The sequence below is a fragment of the Dasypus novemcinctus genome, chromosome 11 (genome assembly GCF_030445035.2).
Source record: "Dasypus novemcinctus isolate mDasNov1 chromosome 11, mDasNov1.1.hap2, whole genome shotgun sequence".
Lineage (NCBI taxonomy): Eukaryota > Metazoa > Chordata > Mammalia > Cingulata > Dasypodidae > Dasypus > Dasypus novemcinctus.
Window position 1 is genome coordinate 96862786 of NC_080683.1, and position 8766 is coordinate 96871551.

Below are 8766 nucleotides of genomic sequence, written 5' to 3' on the forward strand. Positions count from 1 at the left end.
TTGGATTGTAAATAGTATTGAAATGGTAAGTTCTTTGAAGTTACTGAAGTCATGGTCTTCTGTAAAAGAAATTGAGGTCAACACATAAAGAAGCAGAGAAAGAGATAAGGTGGAGGAGAGCAGACCTGAATCCAGCTATGCCTGAAATCAGTACTGTGCCAGTCATTGTTTTCCAGAGAAATAGAACTGACAGGATGTATGTGTGTTTATGTGTGTGTATGTATATTTATTTATGTAAATATTGAGATTTGTGGCATCCATGGAGATTGGCAGATCTGAATTCTGTAGGGCAGGACACAAATTGGAATCATCAATGAAAGTGTAGTTGGATTACCCAGGAGAAGCTGGCCAGCTCAAGTACTTACAGAAATTCTTTCTATTTTCTGAAATTCTCAGTTCTGGCTTCAAGAACTCCAACTGAGGGTAGTCTTCTTTATTGAATGTAGAGCTACTCAGCCATAGATGCAATCAACTGATTACAGATGCCAGTCAATCTATGAAAAACCTTCACAGTAACATTCAGGTCAGTGCTTGCCTGAAGAAACAACTGGACACCTTAACTTAGCTAAGTTGACACATGAAATTAATTATTACAAAGACTAAACCATCAACTCTTAGGTACTTACTGTGACAGTTTGAAGAGTTTTTTGTGAATCCCAGAAAAGATCTTGTTATTGGAGCTAATCCATTCCCATGGGTGTGGGACTCTTTGATTGAATTGGATTCAGTTGGGGGGGCCTTTGAATGGATTGCCTCAGTGAGGTGTGACCCAGGATGGGTGTGATGGTTAAGCTAATCTGTCAACTCAGCCAGGTAATTGTCCCTAGCTGTTTGGTCAAGCAAGCACTGGGCTAACTGTAATACAAGAACATTTTTGGACTTTAGTCATCAGTGAGTTTACTGCATAGATAGCTGATTCCACCTACATCTACAATAAACCAGGGAGATTGCCATCAGCAATGAGTGATGTTTTATTCAATCAGTTGAATGCCTTAAAAGGGGAAATGATTTCAGCATTCAGAGAGAATTTCCCAGCTCATCTTTGGACAACCAAAGTCTCCTGGGAGCTTATCAAGGACCTCCATTGAGCTTTCATCAGAGGCCTGGTTTGCATCCTGCCTGTGGAATTGGACTTGTGCATCCCCATGGTCATGTGAGAGAATTTTATAAAACCTCATACTATTTACAGATATCTCCTGCTGATTCAGTCTCCCTTGAGAAGCCTGTCCAAAACAGTGGGTTTGGTCCTGTTGCTGGAGTCCTTTATAAATGGAGGTCTAAAAGCAGAGACACATAGAGAAAACAGTGTCAGAGACAGAGAAACCCAGAGAGGCTGAGAGAGACGAGGCCCAGAGGAATGGGGAGAGACAAGCCAAATGCATGAATATGGGGAAAAAGAAAGTCTTGAGGAGGAGGCAGAGACTCAGATGGCAGAACTGCAATTGTGTCTTGCTCTGTGGCAGGAGTCCAGGATCGCCAGCAGCCAGCCTTCAGTGAGACAACATCTCTGATGATGCCTTGATTTGGACATTTGCACAGCTTCAGAACTGTAAGCATTTTAACATAATAAATTCCCATTATAAAAGCCAAAAGATTTCTGATACACTGCTCCCAGCAGCTTTTCAACAAACTAAAACATTTATTAATAAATGAACTTTTGTTTTTACAACCAGGTGGAATTTTTTTTGTTACTTACAGTTAAAAGATTATTGACTAATACCTAAATAAGGTCACAGTCTTACAAACACTATAATTATTCTGAGTAGAATTTGATAGATTTTATCCTTTGGTTTTAATCTGGAACCAGATGTAGAATGAGAAAGCACATAGCTTGAACATGAGACAATACTCTGATTTCTTAATAAAAGGGTCCTGAGAATTCTTTTCAGATTTGCCACTAACTGATTGAGTAGCTCTCTTTTGAAAATGGCTGTATTATTAAAGCATCTTATTGAGTGATGCTAGAAGATCTTGGAGAGTCAGTAAACCTGCTCTCCCATGTCCCCTCAAATGAACAGTGACTATTTAAGCTGTGCATAGGTGTTGTGATAGGGTTGGATTAATTGGTTTCAAATGGATGAGATTTCCTAGAGAATATGGTTATATAAATAATAAGTGGTGTTACTGTCCTTCTTTTAACAGTATATTTAGAATTGGGTTTGTAGTGCCTGGTTGCCTTGAATGACTTCTGTGTAGCTGGTTGCAGTGGGTACATAATCAGAGGTTTTACTCCTTGTTACATTATTGATTTTGAATTTCAGATACTTTGTGATATTCAAACAAGTCTTCTAACATCTAAGTAGCATGTGCCACTGTAAGATGTGAAAAGTTTTCAGAAGAAGTCTTTCAAGTTTGTTATCTTATAAATGATAGATTATATACTTTAAAGAAGGAGGCATGCAAAAAATTTAAGTAATTGAACAGCTTGAATGGCAAATTCTTTATCTCTTTTTTCAAGAAAGTTCTAAAAGTTTTGCTGAAGTACTGGCTATATAGCTAATTTCAACTAAAGTGGGTATTTTATTTTTTGTCATTGTTGTTTTGTTTATTTTCCCAAACCAATTCTTCTCATAAGATATCCATTATAATACATCACTAAAGAAATGTAGTCTAGTTGAGAGTAGAGAAAATGAGTTCATGACATTTGATCTATCTTTTACCTGGTCTTTAAACTAAATAACTATCATTTCAGTAGCATTTCTTAGGAAATTCAATTTCAACTTAGAAACAAAAGTGAGGGGGAAGAAAGAGTGAGGTAAGAAAGATGTAAGAAACATTGAAATAAGTATGGGCTTATTTTCCTCAAAATTTTTTATGGAGATGTATTAAAAATTTAAATGAATTGGCTCATTAATTTTTACATATGTATATACTCATATGTAGCAGGATAATATTATTTATGAATTCCAAAAATTGATACTGGATTATGTTTGTAAACTGGTCTGTCTCTCAGGGTATATTAGATTATATCGGATTCAGAGGTTTCACTAATAATGACTGAGACACTGATTGGACCACTTCAGTAGGATGTTGAGTCCCCGCCCCGTTGGTGGGTGGGGACTCATAGAGAAACACTCCAGAGAAGTTTAGAGTTTTGAGTTTTGGATGCTGGAACCTGGGAAGTAAGGAAACAGAGGAGAAGAGACAAGGCTCGATTAGACATGGCAGAAGCCCTGGGAAGAAAGACAAGCTGTTCACCTGATGTCTACAGCTGGCCTTGTGGAGAAAGCAGAGTAGCTGAGCCCAGAGAGAAATGAGCCCCCCGGAAGAGAGGAACCCAGGAGGCTGAACCCTTACAGATGTGGGCAGCCATCTTGCTCCAACACATGGTGACAGACTTTGGTGAGGGAAGTAACTAATGCTTTATGGCCTGGTAACTGTAAGCTTCTACCACAAATAAATACCCTTTATGAAAACCAACTTATTTCTGGTATTTTGCATCAGTACCTCTTTGGCTGACTAATACACTCATGTGACCACCACCTAGATCAACATATAGAATATTTCCACCACCTCAAGTAATATGCCTTCTCCTCCAAGTAATATGCCTCTCAAAGACAACCATTATTCTAACTTTTATTATTATGAATTTTTTTGCCTGTTCTTGAAATTCCATAAATGGAATCACATAGCAATACTTTGTAAAAATTTTAGCTATTTATATATTAATTGTTATGCCTGTGAGATTCATCATTGTTATATATATCTATAATTTTTTTCCTTATAAGAATATGCTACAATTTATTTTAGTTGTAAGAATATATCACAATTGGGCAACTTTGTAGAGATAGAAAATGGATTTGTGGTTGCCAGGGGCTGAATGAGAACAGGGATTAAGTATAAATGAACATGAGAGAGATTTTAGCAGTGATAGAAATATTCTAAAACTTGATTATGGTTATCATTGCACAACTTAGTAAATTTAATAAAGTCATTGAATTTTACTTTTAACTTGGTGAATTTTATGCTATGTAAATTATGCTTTATTTTAGTTTGCCAAAGGAATGCTGATACAAAGTACCAGAAATCTGCTGGCTTTTATAAAGGGAATTTATTTGGGGGTAAAATCTTATAGCTCCAAGGCCATGAAAAGTCTAAACTGAGGCACCATCAGAGATGCTTTCTCAAAGTCAGCTACTGTTGATCCTGGAGTGTTTCCACCTTATGAAGCAAGATGGCTGCTGATCTCTGCCCAGGTTTCAGCCTTCCCTTCTGGGCTCACCCTTTTCCTCTTGAGCTGCTCCTTTGGCCCAGCCTCTTAGGATTTTGTGCTTAAGTGATCCTGCAGTCCTCTCTCTCCTGGCATAGGGTTTATTTCTTTCTGGGACTCCTATATCATTCTTGGCTATTCTGCTCTCTTCCCAAGTTCAGTTGTCAGCTATCAGGAAAATGGCTCATCTACCCCCGGAGTCCTCAGCTGTTTGAACCTCTACTTTCTGTCACATAGCAGGATCAAAAATTGCAAGCTCTCTCTTCCTGTGTCTGTTTGAGTGAGTCCGTTTATATCAGACCCAGCAAGGGTGCTGGGACTCAACATAAGTCACACCTCACCAACTTAGTCCAATCCAAAGCCCAAAAGTAATCTTATCAAGTAATCTAATCAAGGGCCTCTCAACTGAGTTTAATACAACTGAAGGGTATCATATCCAGACAGATAGATTAATTTACAAACATAATGTTTTTGTTTTTGGGATTCATAAAATAATTTCAAATTGCCACATAATTCAATAAAGTTGTTAAGAAAATACCACATTTTATTGTTCTATATTTAATGGGTGCTTGGATTGGTTCCAGTTTTGTGCTGTTATGGAAAAGATGTAATAAATATGTCTATCAGTGAACACAGGTACTATTATCTGTTGGAGTGGAAATGCTGGGTAGGGACTTTTTGCTTTCATTTACTTTTTTAATTAGAGAAGTTTTGAGTTTACAAAACAATCATGCATAGCATACAGGATTCCCATAGATCTCACCACCACCAACACCTTGCATTGTTGTAGAATATTTGTTACATATGATGAAAGAGCAATGTCAAAATATTGCTGCTAACTATAGTCCATATTTTACATTTGGTTTGTTTTTTCCACAAATCACCCTATTATTGTCATGTATTAGTATATTTGCTACAGATCATGAGAAAATGTTTTTATGCATTACTGTTAACCAAAGTCCTTCATTCACGATAGGGTTCACTGTGTTATACATTCACATTCCTTGTACAGTACATCAAAGTATATATTCAGTTTTATCACAGAATTGTGCTGTCATCACTTCAGTCAATTTTAGAATGCTTTTATTACTCCAAAAGGAAAAAGCCCATACCCCTTATACCTTTAGAACGGATATAGTATCTTCTTTGCCATTGCTGCAAAAATATTGCAATATTACTGTTAACTATAGTTCATGTTACATTAGTTATACATTATCCCATGTATCACCATTTTCTTAACACCTTGTAATAGAAGAGCATTCTTGTATTTATACTATTAACCACAATCCTCTTCCACCACCAAAATCATTATATTACATAGTCCCTAGATTAACCTCTAGCTTTTTTCAACTGGCATTTACAACTCTTGAATACCCTTTAGCCACAATCACATTTATAAGTCAGTAGTGTTAGTTTTACTCACTATAATTTGTTACCATCAACTCTATTCATTTCTATACTTTTATAATAAACCTTATTAAAATTTCTACTTTAAGTATCAGCTCCCCCTTCTCAACCCACAGTCTATCTCCTAGTAACCTATACTTGAGAGTTTACCTCCATGATTTTACTCATCACATTTGGTTCATTGTAGCGAGACCATACAATATTTGTCCTTTTTTGTCTGGCTCATTTTACTCAAGGTTCATCCAGGTTGTCATATGCATTCTGACTTCATTTCTTCTTATAGCTGAATGATATCCTGTTGAACGTATATACTACATTTTGTTTATGCATTCATTGGCTGATGGACACTTGGGCTATTTCCATCTGTTAGCCATTGTGAATAATGCCATTATGAATACTAATGTGAAAATGTCTGTTTGCATTCCTTCTTTCAGTTCTTCTGAATATATCCTAGTAGTGGGATTGTTGGATCATAAAGCAGATCTATATTTATTTAACTTCCTAAGGAACTTCCAAACTGTTTTCTACAAAGGCTGCATCATTCTCCATTCCCACCGATAGTGATGGAATATTCATATTTCTCCACACCCTGTCCAGCACTTTTATTTTTCTTTTTTTCCTTTTTTTAATAATGGCTATTCTGTAAGGCATGAAAGGATATCTCATTGTAGTTTTGATCTGCATTTCCCTAACAGCTGTGAAGATGAACATTTTTTCATGGGTTTTTGACCATTTGGAAAAATGTCCATTTAAGTCTTTTGCCCATTTTTAAATTGTGTTGCTTGTCTTTTTATCATTGAGTTGCATGATCTCTTAATGTAACATGGAAATACACCCTTATCATATTTGTGGCTTCTGAAAATTTCTCTCATTTAGTAGCCTGACTTTTCACTTTCTTGACAAAGTCATTTGAAACACAAAGGGGTTTAATTTTGAGGAGGTCCCATTTATCTGTTTTTTTCTTTCATTGTTTGGGCATTGGACATAAAGCTTAAGAAACGTATCTTGCACAAGATCTTGAAGATATTTCTTTACATTTCCTTCTAGGAGTTTTATAGTTTATGACAGTTTAAATTTGGTGAATCCCAAAAAGAGATTGTTTTTGAATGAATCCATTTCTGTGGTCTGATGGCATTAAATTCAGTTAAGAGGACTTTAATTGGATCACTTGAATAGATCACATTAGGGCTTTTGATTGGACTACATCAGTGAGGGGTGACACAAGCTGGGTATCTGCCCCCTTGCTGGACCTTATAGAAATAGAGATACATAGGAAAAGACACAGAAAGGAAGCTACTATTCTGATCTGGTAGTGTGAGAGAGAGGAGTCTAAGATTGCTAGCAGCTGAGGCTGAAGCTGAAGCATGAAACCTCCTGAGGCTGGGTCCATGGAGCAGCTCAAGGCTGAGGAAATGTGCTCTGCCATATGCATGAACTCCCATAGCGCAACTTGGGAAGATGGTGGAGCAGCCAAGACTGAGAGAGGAGGTCAGAAAGAGACAAATCCTATGCCTGGTTGCCCACAACTCTGAGAGACAGTAAAGCCTGGAGGAGAAGGCAGGGACCTCAGCAGAGATCAGCTGCAATCTTGCTTCATCATAGGTAGTACATCATTATCAGCAGTAGCTGACTTTGGTGAGAAAGCATCTCTAATGGTGATTTGATTTGGATATTTTATGGCCTTAGAACTGTAAGATTTTCCCCTAATAAAATTCCCAATATAAGAGCCAACTCATATCTGGTACTTTGTATTGATAGCCCTTTGGCAAACTAAGATATAGTTCTAGCTTTTATATTTAGGTCTTTGATTCATTTTTTAAACAAATCAATTTTATTGATACATAATAAAACATACAATTAATCCAAAGTGTGTAATCAATGGTATTTGGTATAATCACATAGTTGTGCATTCATCACTTCAATCATTATTAGAACATTTTCATTATTTCAATAATAATCATAAACAAAAAACAGACAAAAAAACAGGAAAATTCTTCACATCTCAATCTCTCTATGCTTCCCCTCCTGTACATAGATACTATTTCTGGCTATTCTTGCTCAGTTATTTACTTAGTTATTAAACAGTTTTATTGAGATTTATTCATATACCAAATGAGCTATCCAAACTATATAATAATGGCTTTTGGTATAGTCACAATGTTGTGCATTCATCACCACAAAAAAGTTTAGAACAATTTCATTATTCCAAAAAAAAAAATTCCACTCCCCTTAGCAGTCCTTCTCCAGTCTTACATAACCACAAATCTAATTTCATCTTTTTAAATTGATTTATATTTACATTTTTTATAAACAGAATCATACAATATGTAGTACTTTGTGTCTGGTTTATTTCACTTAGCATAATGTCATTTTTTTGGTCTGATATTAACATCCTGTAGTATTAACATACATTTGTTCAGCTTCAAAGAAAAATCGTCTTATATGTGCAACTTTAAAATATTCTATTCCCTTTGTGATTTAGCAACTTTACCCATATTCATATTTCACATGTGGTTTGACTTTCCTATACAGTTCCATGTAACATTTTTTAGTTTTCCTTTTAGTAATGTGCATGACCTTAGACTTTCTCCTTAAACCACTTTCATACCCATATAATAGTACTGCTAGTCACAAACGTTATGTTGGGTTTTCACCTTTTCTACTAATTTCCAAAGATTAGCATGCATCCTTCTCTTTTTTTTTTTTTCACCAATTCTGCACAAATTAATCCTCAGTGTTCCAATCTTTGCCCTCATTCTATTTTCTGGTGTCCCATATTCAGGTTATTAATTACATGAGATTACACAATATATTTAGTTCATAGTAGCACACTCAAACAGTATTGTCTGTTGGAGATTTGGACCCAAAGGGTATCAGGAATGAAAGAAAGAGAAAAAGGAGAATGAAAGAACGAGAGAGCTGGGATCAGGGATTCTGCGAGTAGAGACTCATCAGACAACTTTATTGTTTACAAGGGCTCTCTATATACCCCAGTCTACATGACAACAGCAGCAACAAGCAGTTAACTATATCAGCGTTACTCTTAGTCTAAGGAATTCAAAAAAATCTTATCTCAAGGTACAAAGTCTAAGTGTTCTATTTACTACAAAAGGTATGTGCTTATCTTTTCTTTCAGCCTTGAACAGCTT

General features: G+C 36.0%; 1 long non-coding RNA gene across 1 annotated transcript in view; it reads left to right on the top strand.

Moving 5' to 3' along the window:
- The window catches only part of LOC131280438 (uncharacterized), an 83754-nt gene extending 82144 nt beyond the window's left edge, over positions 1–1610 (top strand). Inside the window, exon 4 of the long non-coding RNA XR_009188033.1 lies at positions 1464–1610. This is a non-coding gene — a long non-coding RNA (uncharacterized lncRNA). The remainder of the gene's footprint in view (positions 1–1463) is intronic.
- Positions 1611–8766: the final 7156 nt, after the last annotated feature.